Source organism: Rissa tridactyla, chromosome 4 (genome assembly GCF_028500815.1).
Source record: "Rissa tridactyla isolate bRisTri1 chromosome 4, bRisTri1.patW.cur.20221130, whole genome shotgun sequence".
NCBI classification, from domain to species: Eukaryota; Metazoa; Chordata; class Aves; order Charadriiformes; family Laridae; genus Rissa; species Rissa tridactyla.
In genome coordinates, this window is record NC_071469.1 from 42,783,648 (window position 1) to 42,798,687 (window position 15,040).

At 44.8% G+C, this 15,040-nt stretch overlaps 1 protein-coding gene across 2 annotated transcripts in view; it reads left to right on the plus strand.

The window, feature by feature from the left end:
• The window catches only part of RGS6 (regulator of G protein signaling 6), a 294,403-nt gene that overhangs the window by 188,406 nt on the left and 90,957 nt on the right, over positions 1-15,040 (plus strand). The window lies entirely within an intron of this gene.

Consider the following 15,040-nt stretch of genomic DNA (forward strand, 5'->3'; position numbering starts at 1 on the left):
ATTGTGCTGGCCAGTGCAGCAAGAGGTTGTGGTGGTCCTTTGGTTTGGTCTGCTTATATACAGCTTCCCTGCCTCAAATCCTCTTTACAACTGTATGTCTTTCAGGAAAGTATCCAATTTTAAAAACGCCTGGCATAAAAAAATCTGCTGTAACCTTTAGAAAAGTTTCTGTTACCCTTAAAGTAGTAATATGCCCAAAAGTTATTTCTTGTTTCTGGTCTGACTTTGTCCAGATCACCTTCTGGTATTGAACCTAGTGTTAGGGTTGACAATGAAGGTAGCTGTTCTCCTCAAAAACATACTTAGTCACTGGCAGTGAAATAGCCACTTCAGTTTCTGTTTGTGAGGTTATTAAATTGTGTCCCTGAAAGTGTGTCTGACTACAGAGTACTTTTTCCAGGCCTTCAGTTCCTCTTGTGTTTCTCCCCTGGACCCTTTCCCAAGTTTTTAACAACCTTTTTGAACAGTGAGCAACAGAACTGTCTGAAGTTTTCCATTAATCGCTGCGCTAGTGCCAAATACAGGGGTAATGTAACGTCCCTCATCCTGCTCCACAACCACCTTCCCTCTCAGAGGTGGGGCACCACACTGACTGCTTATGTTTCCCGTTTTCCCCCTGGGTGCAAATTCCCAACAGGAAGATGCCCATCAAGGAGGAGTCTGGTAAGCACTCTGTTATCTTTGTTTTTATCCATGATACATAAACAAATTAATGAGTTTCTGCTTTTTATGTAGCATGTTAGCATATCTGAGCATGATCTCTGACAATGAGATACTGCTCATTTGTTCCCTGTTAAGCTTTTTGCTCCTGTTGTCAGCAATGGTCCTTGAGCATCAAGTTAAGAGACATACCTAGTCTACAAACATTTTATGTCTTGGCTCCAATAAAAGAGCACACTGGCATGTTACAATCTTTCTTGGCAGACTGTTCTTCCCCATTAACTTGTATGGGCTGTCCCATGGGGACCATCTCACTCATTCAGATAACTGAATATCTCTGTGAGTTCCCCTGATTTTTTGTAGAAGACAGCTGAGCAGAGATCCATGAGCGTATTCTTCTGTATTTGGATATTTTTATTTAAAAACACAAAGGAACGTATTTCTCTGCTGTGGTGGAGAATAGCATAAGGAAAAATTAAAATATACATAGCCAGAGCTTGCTTCTTGCAGAGTGCCGTATTTTAAGAAAGTAATATTTTGACTGATTATAGTTAGCTTTCGTAGAGCCATTCTTAATTAATGTGTTATATTCCCTTATACTGTTAATCCTTTTGGTGGCTTGGGACTCGGCTGCAGACTCTTGTTCTGTGTGTGAACATAAATAAACTCAATACAGAGCAGCATTCGGGCGTTGCGGGTTCCTCCACATTTCCCCATTTTTTTTTTCCTCAAGTACTTTCTGGGGATGCAGGGGTGCTTGAGGCAGAGGGGTTACCACAGCCAGCACTGCACAGGGAGCATCCCCCTCCTGGCTCCTCAGTCCCCGGGGCCAGGTGCTGGCTCAGAGCAGGTCAGGTGGGGATGGATGGACGTGAAGCCGAGTGAGCTCCCACCTCTCTGTGCTGGGGGAAGCTCTCCAGCAACCTTGGCACTCCCCTTGGAGCTCACAGATAAGGCTTTTTGCATCATTATTCTGTAACACTGCTCTCCCCTCCTCTTCCCTGGCAATTTTGTCAGTGTTGTGAAATTAAAGCTGAGAAAGAGAGGAGAGATCAGAGCAGCGTCTAATGCAATCAGGGCAATAAAGCTCAATAACGTATCTCTTGCAGCCTTTCAGCTGTATTCAGGCAGCCTGTTTCTTGAGCCCTGTGCAAGTTAGATTTCAGCATAACTTCTAATTAGGTATCTGGGTCATGTCTGACACACTCTCGGTTCAGCACTGACGTTTCTGTGCTCCTACTTAGCTCTAAATTTGCCAGCTGTTTTCCTTAAATAATTCCACCTTCCAGTAAAGGATTGTGCGTCTTATGTAATTACACCCACAGTAGCAGGAGGGCAGCTGTAAGGACACGGAGGTAGAAATAGCTCAGTGTGGCATTCTTTAATTGAGTCATTAAAATTTGGACTCCCACCTCTGCTGTCATAAGCTTCTCCAGCTCTGCTGAGCTCTCATTCATAATGTCTAGACTCTGTCAATTTAGGCACAGCTCTGGAACAGCTGTCTTCTGTGCTACCGAGTCCTCTAGTCCTTGCCTGTCAACTGTTTAGTCCAGGAATGTCAAGATTAAATTCCCTTTCATTACCTCTCTTCATCAGTCAAAGGATTTGTTGCCCGTTTGGATAGATTCAGGGATGGGTTGCATGAATTTTCTTCAAAATAGTCTTAGGCCACGAAGCATTTTCTGAAACAGAGATTTACATTATATGACTCAAAATAGTACCAACACTATAAAAGCAGATTGTGTGAGCACTGGAAAAGTCACACCAAGGCATAGAGTACCAGACCAAGGAAAAAAAAGCTTTGCGTGTGCAATGTCAGCCTGGAGCTTTGTCAGTCTGCAAATACTGTAGTTTTAAGTAGCATTGACTCTGTTAGGGCCCATGCTGTCAAAAGAAAAGATCTTAAAAAAAAAAAAAAGCCTCCTGGTTTTGTCACCACCCGCTCCTCTTTCCTGGGCTAGTCTGTTAATGGAAAAGAGGTTGCCCGTTTTAGGAGCACTTTGTTAGAGGTTTGTATCTGTGTACTGCAGTAGGTGCCTTACCAGCACCTTTTAAAAATGCTTCTTTTTTAAAATGAAGAAATCCTGCTCCTCCTCGTAGTTCACCCTTCAGTCGCCGTCTGCTCTATTTGCATTTAGGTGTGGTGCCTCCCGCAACTGGCAGGTTCTGTGCAGCCTCATCCACCGCAATTTGCTTCAAGCCCACAAGCATTTCATTCTGCGCTGGGTACCATTAACCCCCACTACCTTCTGGTGTCCTCTTTCTCCTCCCAGCTTCACACTTTCTTCTCTGCCATTTCTTGTGCTTAGAGCAGCCTTTGACAACCTGCGTACCAGGTACGTTGATGATTATCAAAGTGGTGCTTTCAGAAAGCCTTTGCGTGTTTCTAGTGCCTTTCATTTCCCAGGAATGAAAATGTGTATTAACCACCCTAACGAAGAAGTTTAAGACAGGTCAGATGCAAGCAGCTGAGCTCCTTGCCTGTGGTTTTGTATGGGCTTTCTCTCTCTTAGATTGCTCAACTGTGCAGCCTGACAGCACCCTTCTGAGGTTTTGTTATATCCATTCACACTAGTAGTGAAGATAAAGAGTGACTTGCCCGGTCTAAGACACTTGCTAGGCAAGAAGACTGTAGCACAAGTGAACATGGAGACCTAGGTACAAGACTGTCCCTTTCCTCGCTATGGCTGGGAGAAGGATGGAGACACAGCAAGCAGGATCCTGGGCAGAGGCAGATTAAAATAGTCCACATTTCTTAGGGCAGGCATTAAAATTTCTTTAGAGTAGGCATGTGTAGCAAGACAGCACGTAAGAATGGGAACTTTGGGGGGTACGCGACGGGTGGTTGAAAAGCCATCGCATCTTGATTGTTATGGTCACCTGCAATTACATACTTTCACTTCAGGCTACCTTTGGATAACAGTGATGGTTAGTATGGACCTGGAGGTTTGCCCTGTAGAACAGGAGGGGTGTCCTTCGCAGGTGGTACTGAGAGAGACGGATTAATATGCTGCCACAGCGAGAGGTAGAGCCTGCAGCTGGTTTGCGTCATGTGTGCATGGGTCTGTTGAGCCACCTTGCTGGCTTTGCTAAATTAAAGGAAGGTAGCATCTGCTCTTCAGCTGTGTCACTTGGCAGTGCCTGATCAGCCTGACTGAGTCTCAGAGCCTGTTTCTGCCTTCTCTTTGCTAAGGGAGGGAGTTGCTTGCAGAGTTCATCCTGTTTTGCCTCATTGCATAGCAAACTTTATTTCCTGATTGGTATTATTGAATTCCACTGTCCTACCTCTAATGAAAGTCTATGTAGACTTGCACATTAACATGAATGGCAGCTGCATTTTTTGTCACATAAAACTTACCGTTTTTATTATTGAGCTTTACAGGTTAAGCGTTGATTGTTGAAGATAGTAATTTCATGGTATGTTATGAGGGCACAAGATAATATACAGACTATTCTCTGCAAATAATCAGAGCTGCCAGGTAGGGCTGTAGTAGCGATGATAATGTACAATACCATATTTTGGGTGAGAATTTGCTGAAGGGGCTTTGGAGGGGCCGCACTGCGTCTGTTTAGGGAATTAGCTGCAAGTGCTCTATTCGGAGGTGCGTTTCTGCAGGACAGTCACGAGAGAGACTCTGCAGGATCTCCGCTGGTGTTGGGATACTCGTTTTCTAAAAGCGTAGCTTCCAGTGAAGCCAGGCTGATCTGGACATCCATGCATGCAACTGCCCTTGGAACCATTATGGTGAAGGCAATACCTTTGCAAGCTCCCTGTCGGCGCTGGGAGGGACAGACGATAAGGCGTGCCCTTTTCAGTTTTGTCCCTTCCCTCCTGCTTCTGCCTTTTTCCTCACAACCTGCAGCTTCTGAAGGGACTGGTCTCACCTAATGAGACGTGAGCATTATGGGAGATTTCTCTGAGGTGAGACTCTTAACAATTAGCAGGTATGAACTGCAAAAGGTGATGTAGTTAAGTAATGCCCACTCTGAGTCAAACCAACGCCTACCAATATTCTCTCAGGCCGTGGCTCCTGTAGTGGATATCTAGGGTAGCATATAAGAAAAAAAAGCCATGTATAGCAATACCGCGGCGGTATGTTCCTCGGTCTCCAGCTGTCTGCTAGGAAGGACTCAGTGGTGGACACAGTCAGGTGTTTTGCCATTCTGTTTGGATTTGATTGCGGTTTTATTTTTCGGAAATGCAAAACAAATGTTTTTACCTCACAGTAAAGATAAAAAAAGCCTTCTAGGAAGTAGTTTGGAATATGATTATAAATTTTTCAGCCTTTTACATTGGCATATGTAAAACCCTGTAAATGTACACATAATGTACTTTTTACCTGGTGCGTGTGACATGGGCAAAAGTGTGGTCTCATAGAACTGGATTTGAGCGCATGACTGAAAGAACATTCAGGTTAACATTTAAAGTAGTCCTTTGCTTCTAACCTGACTATGTAACGAGAGACAGTCAAGTAACCGTCTCAGTTACTTAACCGAGGATGCAGAGGCTGGCTGAGAATATGCGTTTGTAGCTGAAGGTACTGCTAGGGCCATGGAGAACCAGCTGCTCTGCGCAGGAGGATCCTGCACTGGTTACCTTCAGCAGCCAGGACGTCTTGCCCTTAGTGTGTAGGCATGCTTAAAGTTTCATCTTTTCCTGTAGTTCAAGGAAATTATTTTTCCCTTTATTATCCTAACACATCCCACCTGGACACGCTCGACCTGTTCTGCTGTACTGACCTTGTTTGCCACTTGCCATCACCCCTATTTTCTCTTCTCACCTCTGGGCTGTGCTTGTCTCAAGGATGCGTTTTAGCCTTTCATGCTTGATTGGGATCATGCTGAATGGTGGCATTTTGATGCAAAACTTGTTAATTTTTTTAGATTCTGGATTTATAGATATGCCTGGAATGTACTAAAAACCCCATATGTCCACCAGGGTCTAAAGTGTGTGGCTTACAGTTAGTCAAATACGGGAACTATAGAGTTCTTTGTTCCTTTAATGTTCTAATTATTAGTGATGACTTTCATGCAAGAAATTATCTGCTTACCCTTAAGGGACAATTTTGATACATAACGTTGATCATTTTAGAAGAAATCTTTGCAGGACTGAAAGACTGATATGAATTACATAGGTGTTTATTTTACTGTGTATGAACTAAAATGTTTACACATTGTGGATGGGTTTTTTAAAAATGTATAATTATACACTGAAGTGTAAACAGAGAAAAATATGCCCATGTTTTCCCAGAAATCTCAATCTGTTTTAAAAAATGCTGACTGCTGAATTGTAAAGGGAAAAGAAATCATAGAATCATAGATTGTGTTGGGTTGGAAGGGACCTTTAAAGGTCACCTAGTCCAACCCCCCTGCAGTAAGCAGGGACATCTTCAACTAGATCAGGTTGCTCAGAGCTTCCAAGCCTGGCCTGGAATGTCTCCAGGCATGGGGCCTCCACCACCTCTCTGGGCAACCTGTTCCAGTGTCTCACCAGTATAACCTGATGAGTTAATGGAATTTAGTCTGGGACTATATGGCAGCTCAAGAAAGGGTTGAATGCTTGAGACCAAGGGCAGGCTTCTCCAATATCTACGTGACTAGGTGAAATACTCGAAGTGCCTTTGAAAAAGTAAGTCTGCTGTTAAAAAAATGGCTCTAACTATTATGTCAATACATAGTTGTTGAAAGCTGATAGGATGCAGGCTCATGAGGGCCTTTCAGTTTGAAAATGGAACAAAGGAGTCTTAAGTTGTTTTGGTATTTTTGAAATTTGTGTCCAGCATCATCTTTTAAAAACACAGAAAGGTTCTCTGTAGGATACCTTCTTGATGCATTGGTATTTTATCTGGGGTTGACATCCTTTTATAGTCAAAAGATGTAACAAATCTCTCTAAGGAAAATTCTCAAAAGCATGAATGGTTATTAGGCTGCCACGGCCCAGTAATAATCTGAGGGAAAGGTCCGTTTCTTTGTGTACTCAGGGAGGCAAAGGGATGCAAACAACCAGAGAGAAGAAAAGGAGAAGCAGGCAAGGAGCGGCATTGTTTTGCTCTCAGAATTATTACTTTAGAATACCAAATTACAGACAGCATACAAATACCCAACAATTTTGTTTCATAAAAGGGAGTCTTCTAAACCAGCATAATCCATATAATTACTCCAAAATAGATTTAAGACAAAAATGTGCATTTAACAACCAGATGATAAAATTGCAGAGATCTTAATGGAAAAAAATTTCTAGTTGAATCTAAGCCAACCTGGGGACCTCCTTATCTCCATTCCTGATAGCCACTGATAGCTTTCCCGCAAAAAAAGATATCAGCAAGGTGATAACCCCTCCCTATTTGTTGTTGCTATAGATCAACTTTTCTTCCATTAATACCAAGCAATTAAGCCCCATCAACAGTGTGGCTGTTTTCATTAGCATGTGCTTTTGCAGGGCGTATTGTGGGTTTGGTATGCTGCTCTCGGGGAGGAATTCATTAGTGGTCAAAATGGTCTGTATTGATGGGCAATTATATTCTTCCTTGATACCAGGACTTAACCCAACCAGCTATTGCCCGGCCAGGACAGCCTGATGTGGTGACAGGTCAGAGCGTTCCCTGGGCTAGCTGGGCAGCACTGGCGCTATGGAGCGGGCAACGGAATCATGCCAAAAAGCTGGAGGCTTCCTGACCCCATTTTATGAGCCTCAGAACTGTAAGAGTTGGAAGAGCGATTAGCAGGTGGAGGTGCTCATGGCCTCCCATGGTACCCACCTCCCCATGCTGGCTCCATTGGCAATCTAGCAGTGCAGGCACCCTTTCTCCTCCAGTCAGAGATTCGGATGACCTGGAAGCTCCTGTGCAAGGGTGGGAATCTCACTTAAATCCCACAGGAGTGCCATGTGGCCCAGAAGGCATAAGCTGGCCATCCCTGCAAGTAGTGCTTCAGACAGGCATTACCAACAACTGTCTAGCTCCTGAGCATCTGCAGATGTTTGAAACCTGCTTTTTTGTTGCCCATGGTAAGCCTGCTGTAGGTTTTTCTGCTTTGCTGTCACTGCTCTGCTTCCTGGATTTGATTGCATATCCTGAATCAGCCACTTTTCTGCAAACTTAATCTGAAATGGTTGTGAAATAAACACATCTTACCATTTTGTGTTTACGTTTCAAACAAGGGATAAATCTGTTCTCCCTTGGCTTACCTGTCTAGATTGGGGCCGCAGTTCCGTTTCCAATGTCCTGGAGGAAGAAGAGGAGAACAGTTCAACCACACTAAACTGTTTAAATTGTTTGTGTTTCTTTGATCTGTTTATGGTCTACTCGTGAGGCCACAAGTTTGTTGGCCTTTTCTGTATTTTTCTGGAGGCTTCTGTGATATCAGTTTTGACTGATGTATCTATATGCTTGTTGTTTACTGGGCACCGATATCCTCAGGGGAGCCTCACAAGGCCAGCTGTTCCTGTTAAGCCAGGTATTTGTGAGGTCCAGACCTAAATCTAAGGAGGGTTAGTCACATTATCAAAAGCAGAAACACAATCATTTGGCTAGACCAGCGTTCTGGGGTGTTGTAGGTGTAATTTGAAGAAAGGTTTTTATTTCCAATGAGGCATAGAGGGAAAGCTGGAGATGCTGAATGTGGCTTGCAATGTTAGATACTGGAAGGGTGTGTTGCAGGAAGGTGAGCTGAAACTGGTGTGAGAGATGCTTCTTTAAGAAGTGGGTCAATAATTTGTCATGCTGTACTGCACTTTATCATAAGGCTGTCATCCCTGCATCTGTGATATACCTCTCTCTGTGTTTTCAAATTTAAATGAATAGAAGACTCTTATGACTTTCAGAATCAAATATCAACTCTTGCTTTAATCTCTTCTCCTCTCACCAGACCAGCTCCCGGCAGCAAGTTGCTGGTTTAGCCATAATCTAGCAGCCTTTGCTTAAAGTTTGCAGCACAGATAGCCACAGTGATGGAGTGAAGCTGTGCGAGCTGATTGTCTGAGACTGGAGCATTGACGCTGTGCGCTGTTGTAAGAAGAATAGGTCAAATAAAGGACATGGTCCTTGGCTGAATGAGCTTAGTGTAAGTGGGCCCTACAAAAGGGACCTGCCCGGTACTAGACAGTAATATCTTGTCAAGATAAAGTTCCTTGATTGGCATCTTGGTTTCAGATTTGTATGGTCTTGTCATAGACTGAGCGTGTTTGCATAAGACAGTCTGTGAGTAAGCTGGCAAGGGAATGTAAATATTGCCCTTTCAATTTGTTCTCTCAGGTTGGAAACAATATTCTGCGTTACCTCCCTTGAGACCCGCTGTGGTTTGCTCTGTGCATAATGCTAGCAAAATTTGCAAAGCACCGACAGGTTTCAGTCTGTGGAAGTAAAACCAGAAATGAGCATTTACAGAGGAGAGACTGCACAGGAGAGCAGGACTGGGGAACTCCACTGGCAGGAATTAGTATTAACGTTCAACACACTATGAAGTTGTGTGGTGTTTTATGTTTTCAAAGTGCTAGGTAAACATCAATTCACTAATCTTTATAACCCTGCTGAGAGACACCTGAATATTATTATTACACTTTTCTCAGCCATGTAATTTTATGTTCTTTCCAAAGCTGTACAACAATGTACCAGAACTGAAGCTTGGACGTCCCTGATTCCAGGCTCCAGTGTACTAGATGAAGAAGTCAAGTACAATGAGTTGCAGAAAAGGACTTCGTTATCTTAAATGTTTCTAACTCACTTTCAGGTAGATGCGCTGACTCTTACAGACTCCAGTGGAAAGTCGTACTGCTCCCAGTAGCCCACTGAAGACAGTTCTTTTCCAATATAACTCTCAGTTTGGGTCTTGCTAATTGTAAATTTTCATAGAAAATACAAGGCCACTTGGGAGGCCTTTCCTGTGTTGCAGTTGATTGGATTTGTGATTTATTTTTTTTTATATGGCCTTTGGAAGTTTTTTGTATTGAGATCTGTGTAGTACTTATAACATTAATACATGTAATCAGTATTGTTATGCTTGATTGGATGTCATGATTAACCATCACTGAGTTACCCTGCTTTTGTACAGCGGGGCTTCTGGTCCCACTTATTCCACACATCACTTTCATGCTTGTTCTTGCAGCTGGGACCATACATGAGCAATCCAGCAAATTACTCTGACCTGTGCTCCTTAGGAGAGATTGTATGGATTTACGGAGACAAAGCCATAGGCTCCTGTATTTTTATCTCATTTTTAGTGCCTGCCTCTCAAAGTGACAAAACATTTTGTTAGGTAGAAGTGACTTTTGTCTCATTTTTTCCCCCGGGTTTAACATGATCTGTTTTGGAACTGACTTTACTTGTTTCCATTGTACTGTTCTTTGGATGAATATGCTGTAGTACTTTCAAAACACTTTTTTCTTCAAAACTGTTGTTCCTCTTGATGAATTCTGTATCTCCCGCTGCTTATGTTTCCCCTCTCTTAAATGATTCAGTTCAATTCATAAGGTCATAACTTTAACCCATTAGGGCTTGCGTGGGTTGTTTTCCTCTGGGAGGACAAAAAAAGTTCAAATGACAGATGTTCATCCATCTTTTCCTCTTGAGTCCAGGCTTTTTTTTTTATCTGATTGCATTTCTGAGATCCGAAGATATTCCTTTCTCTCTCCAGTAAAACAGAAGTGGAATACGTTTATAAAAGGCAAGGTCTACGGCGAAGTCAAAAAGCTCATCATTCCCATTGTGTCTCTCAAATATTTGTGTATGTACTTTACTGTGGGAGGAGGCTGTGAGCTGGCTGGGCTGGGCGACAGCCACCGCTCCATGGCTCTCCCCAGGTGGATGGTACGGCGATGGGAGCACCGTGTCCAATCTGTCACCATCTTTCTTGGGGACCCATTGAGCAAAAAACAGGAGTGTCGCACATCTCAGCGTGTACCCTTGCGAATGCGAAAGGGAAAAATAGACAGGAGATAAAGGAGGCCTTTCCTCCCTTTCTCTGCCTTTCCACGCTTGTTCTCGGATACAACCTGATGGTGTGACGTGTTGTATTTTGCTGTGATGTTGTAATTCTGCCTGTTGATTTCTTGGGACTTTTTCATCTCGCTTCTCTTGTACCCTGTGAGTGACTTCAGTGGAGACGTTCTGTCTCTCTCTTTCTCTCTCTCCCATGTGTCTCCCCGGGCGGGGAGAGGACGGTGCCCGCTCCTCTCCGCCTGCAGCCTGCGTTGACTGTCATTACCTGCGACATCAGTCACACCGTGAGACCACGAGCGGTGCTTTCAGAACGGGTGCGGGCTCCACCTGATTTCCCAGCCTCCCCCTCGCAGCGTGCGGTAAGCCGGCGGCGGGTCGGGCCCCCTGAGCCTGGGCTGTACCCAGAGGAGGGCCGGTGGCCACCGGCTACCGGGCAGCCGCCGATCCCGCCGGCCGGGGCGAGCCGCCTCGCACCGCCCCCGATTCCCTGGACAACAGCGCCACCTGCCGGCCGGCCGGGGGCACTGCCTGCCCAGCCCCTGCCGCCAGCCGCAGGCGACCCAGGTGGCGGGCGGGCAGCCCCAGCGCTGTTTCTGTGCCATTGGAGGCCGTGCCGGAGCTGGTGATGCTCGGTGAGCTCCACCTGCCGGGGGTTTGGGGCAAGGAGGAAGGAGAATGGGCAAAAAGGTGAAAGGAGGGAAGGGGCAGTATGTCTTTTAAATGAGAATCACAGAATGGTTAGAGTTGGAAGGGACCTTAAAGGTCATCTAGTTCCAACCCCCCTGCCCTGGGCAGGGACACTTCCCACTAGACCAGGCTGCTCAAAGCCCCATCCAGCCTGGCCTCGAACACTTCCAGGGATGGGGCATCCACAGCTTCCCTGGGCAACCTGTGCCAGTGTCTCACCACCCTCACAATAAAGAATTTCGTCCTAATATCTAACCTAAATCTCCCCTCTTTCAGTTTAAAACCGATACCTCTCATCCTATCGCTCCACTGCCTGATAAGAACCCCCTCCCCATCCTTCCTGTAGGCCCCCTTTAGGTACTGGAAGGCCGCTATAAGGTCTCCCCGGAGCCTTCTCTTCTCCAGGCTGAACAACCCCAACTCTCTCAGCCTTTTCCCATAAGAGAGGTGCTCCAGCCCTCTGATCGTCTACGTGGCCCTTCTCTGGACCTGTTCGAATAGGTCCATGACCTTCTTATGTTGGGGGCCCCAGAGCTGGACGCAGTACTCCAGGTGGCGTCTCACCAGAGCGGAGTAGAGGGGCAAAATCACCTCCCTCAACCTGCTGGCCACGAACGTGTTCTGAAAGTATTTGAAGAGGCTTCATTAAATTACTAGTGTAGAATAATTCAGCTGGTGGCCATAGGATTGTGGGGTTGGTTTTTTGTTTGGTTGTTTTTTTTTTCTCCCTCCCCCCCCGTAGTAAAATGTCTGGCACAGTCCTTTTTGTTTCAAGACAAACATTGGTTTGTGGTCAGACTCGATGATCTTAAAGGTCTTTTTCCAACCTAAATGATTCTATGATTCTAAGAATATTTGTAGCCCTGGGAAAATTTATTTTAATTTTAATTACAAATTAAAATGTGGCTGACACACCAGTGGCTGACACACCGGAAGGCTGTGCCGCCGTACAGAGACCTAGACAAGTTGGAGATTTGGGCAGAGAGGAACCTTATGAAATTCAACAAGGACAAGTGTAGGGTGCTGCACGTGGGGAGGAATAGCCCCATGCACCAGTACAGGTTGGGGGCTGACCTGCTGGAGGGCAGCTCTGTGGAAAGAGACCTGGGAGTCCTGGTGGACAACAGGATGACCACGAGCCAACAATGTGCCCTTGTGGCCAAAAAGGCCAATGGCATCCTGGGGTGCATCAAGATGAGTGTGGCCAGCAGGTCGAGGGAGGTCATCCTCCCCCTCTACTCTGCCCTGGTGAGGCCGCACCTGGAGTACTGTGTCCAGTTCTGGGCTCCCCAGTTCAAGAAGGACAGGGAACTGCTGGAGAGGGTGCAGCAAAGGGCTACAAAGATGATAAGGGAACTGGAACACCTCTCTTATGAAGAAAGGCTGAGGGATTTGGGTCTCTTCAGTCTGGAAAAAAGACAGCTGAGGGGGGACCTTATCAACACTTATAAATACTTAAAGGGTGGGTGTCAGGAGGATGGGGCCAGGCTCTTTTCAGTGGTGCCCAGCAACAGGACAAGAGGTAATGGGCACAAACTTGAGCATAGGAAGTTCCACCTAAACATGAGGAGGAACTTCTTTACTTTGAGGACAGCAGAGCACTGGAAGAGGCTGCCCAGAGAGGTGGTGGAGTCTCTGTCTCTGGAGACATTCAAAACCCACCTGGATGCGTTCCTGTGCAACCTGCTTTGGCAGGGGGGTTGGACTAGTTGATCTGGTTGGACTAGATGATCTCCAGAGGTCCCTTCCAACCCTATGGTTAAAAAAAAAAAAAAAAAGCATTGATTTAACAAAAAATCCATGTGAGAGAGTCCCTGTTCTGCAGTCAGTGCCCAGGACTTTTTAATGTAGGTTTCTAGCAGATATGCTCACATCTACAAAACCAGCATTTGCTTTCCATGACTGCTCGCTGAAAAACAGTTGCTCTGACATCCGTGTCAGTCAGCTTACTGCTGTAATAAAATTCAGAGGCAGGGCACTAACTCTGTATTGGCACAGCACTTACTGGCGGGACCCTGAGGATATTACAATATAAATGTGAAACAGTTGTTATTACTGGAAAGCAAATACAAAAGTCTTGTGAGCACAAGTGAAATGTATTTGCTTGTATTGTGATTTGGTTTTTTTTAAATATTTACAGGAAGGTTTTTTGTTAAAGTATTCACATAGTTCTAGTTTCTCCGATCACTTGTGAAACTCTGTTCTCTGAAACTCTTTTAAGCCTTTTCTCCTTTATCATGGCAAAACATCTGATGAATTATAATATTTCCTAAGCCCTTACAGAATACAGTGTTTCTGGCTTTAAAGAAAGCTTTTGGTGTACAGAGGGAGGATTTTGAGTTTTACCTATGTTGAAACGAATAGTGCCAGAATGTGTTTTGCTGTTCTCTGCAAATTTGCCCAGGCAAACTGTGCCCGCTGAGAAGCGTTGTGAGGTCTGAGGGTGTTCCTGCCACGCTCGCCAGGACTTGGCAGAGTTCAGAGCACACAAAGTGGCCGACGTGCCAGACTGGGTTTTGTCAAGAGTCAGCAGCGACAGTTGACAACTTTCTCTCACCCTCATGAGATTTCCAGAAAGAAGCGAGTGAAGCCACTGGGCCTGAGGCCGAGGCGTTGTTGGATGGAAATAGGAAAGCAGCAGCAGCAGCAGCACTGTCTGGTTTGTCCCACTGCTGTCGGGTGTTGCACCGCCGAGTTCTCCGAGGAGCTACTTTTCCAAGTCCAAACCCATGCTTACATGGAAAGGAGTTAAATAAAATGTTGGTCTTCAGATTCTTGGGGGGAAGAAAGGAAAATATTTTCCTAGATTCCCTCCATCTTAGTATGGAAACAAAAACGCCTTCTAAAATTCACAGACAGATATTTTGCAGTTCTAAGCTACATGGTGTTTTGACAGTAGATTCAGTTATTTAGACTGAATGTTATGGATTTAATGCAGCTTTCAGCTTTTTTAAATGCTTCTTGCTTTCAGAGGTTATTTGATAAAATGAACTTGGAGTATTTACCAGGCAGGAAACGCAACTTTAGTATGTAGGCATTTAAGAGAAGCTGATTGTTGTTCTTACAGCTTCTCTTACTGTGCGCAGCCCTGAGACATACATCAAATGTAAGAAAGAACAAATAATTGACCCATTTTGAACTTGTTACTTAACTATGAATGCCAACAGACTTGTGCTTGTTGATTGTTTCAGTGTTATCATTAAATTGTTCTGCACGTTTAAAATTCTCACTGATACATATCTCTGCCCAAAATTGAAATGCAGTATCAAGCTGTTGCCAGCAAAATCAGCTGCTCCTTGCCAGTATAAGCACCTTTTACATACTGTTTAAGAAGCCCCGTTTGAAATATGACATCCAGCATTAGTGCCAATACTGTCTCTTTGTTGAGCGTGGCAGTAAGTACATTGTCAGCAATTGCTCTATGATCGTAATTCATCTGGTGTTAGCGTTGGCTAAAATAAATTATATGTGCAATGTTAATCTCACTGGAGAATTGTCCCTGATTGACAGCTGCACCAGTACAGAGCTCCAGTGAGGCCAGCTGCACTCCAGTGCGCCCTGCGTTATATGTGATTGAAAGGAGGGGGAAAATCTGTACAGTACAGATTATTTCATTTTCAGGACAACTAACTCCTGGAGGGGAAAGAACTACAGATGTCGGGTTATTTCATTTTCCGGGTAATGTGACTGTTACTGCATCACTGCAAACACCGAGTGTGATGCTCAGTCTTTCCTGAAAAATGAGTGGGAATAGAGTA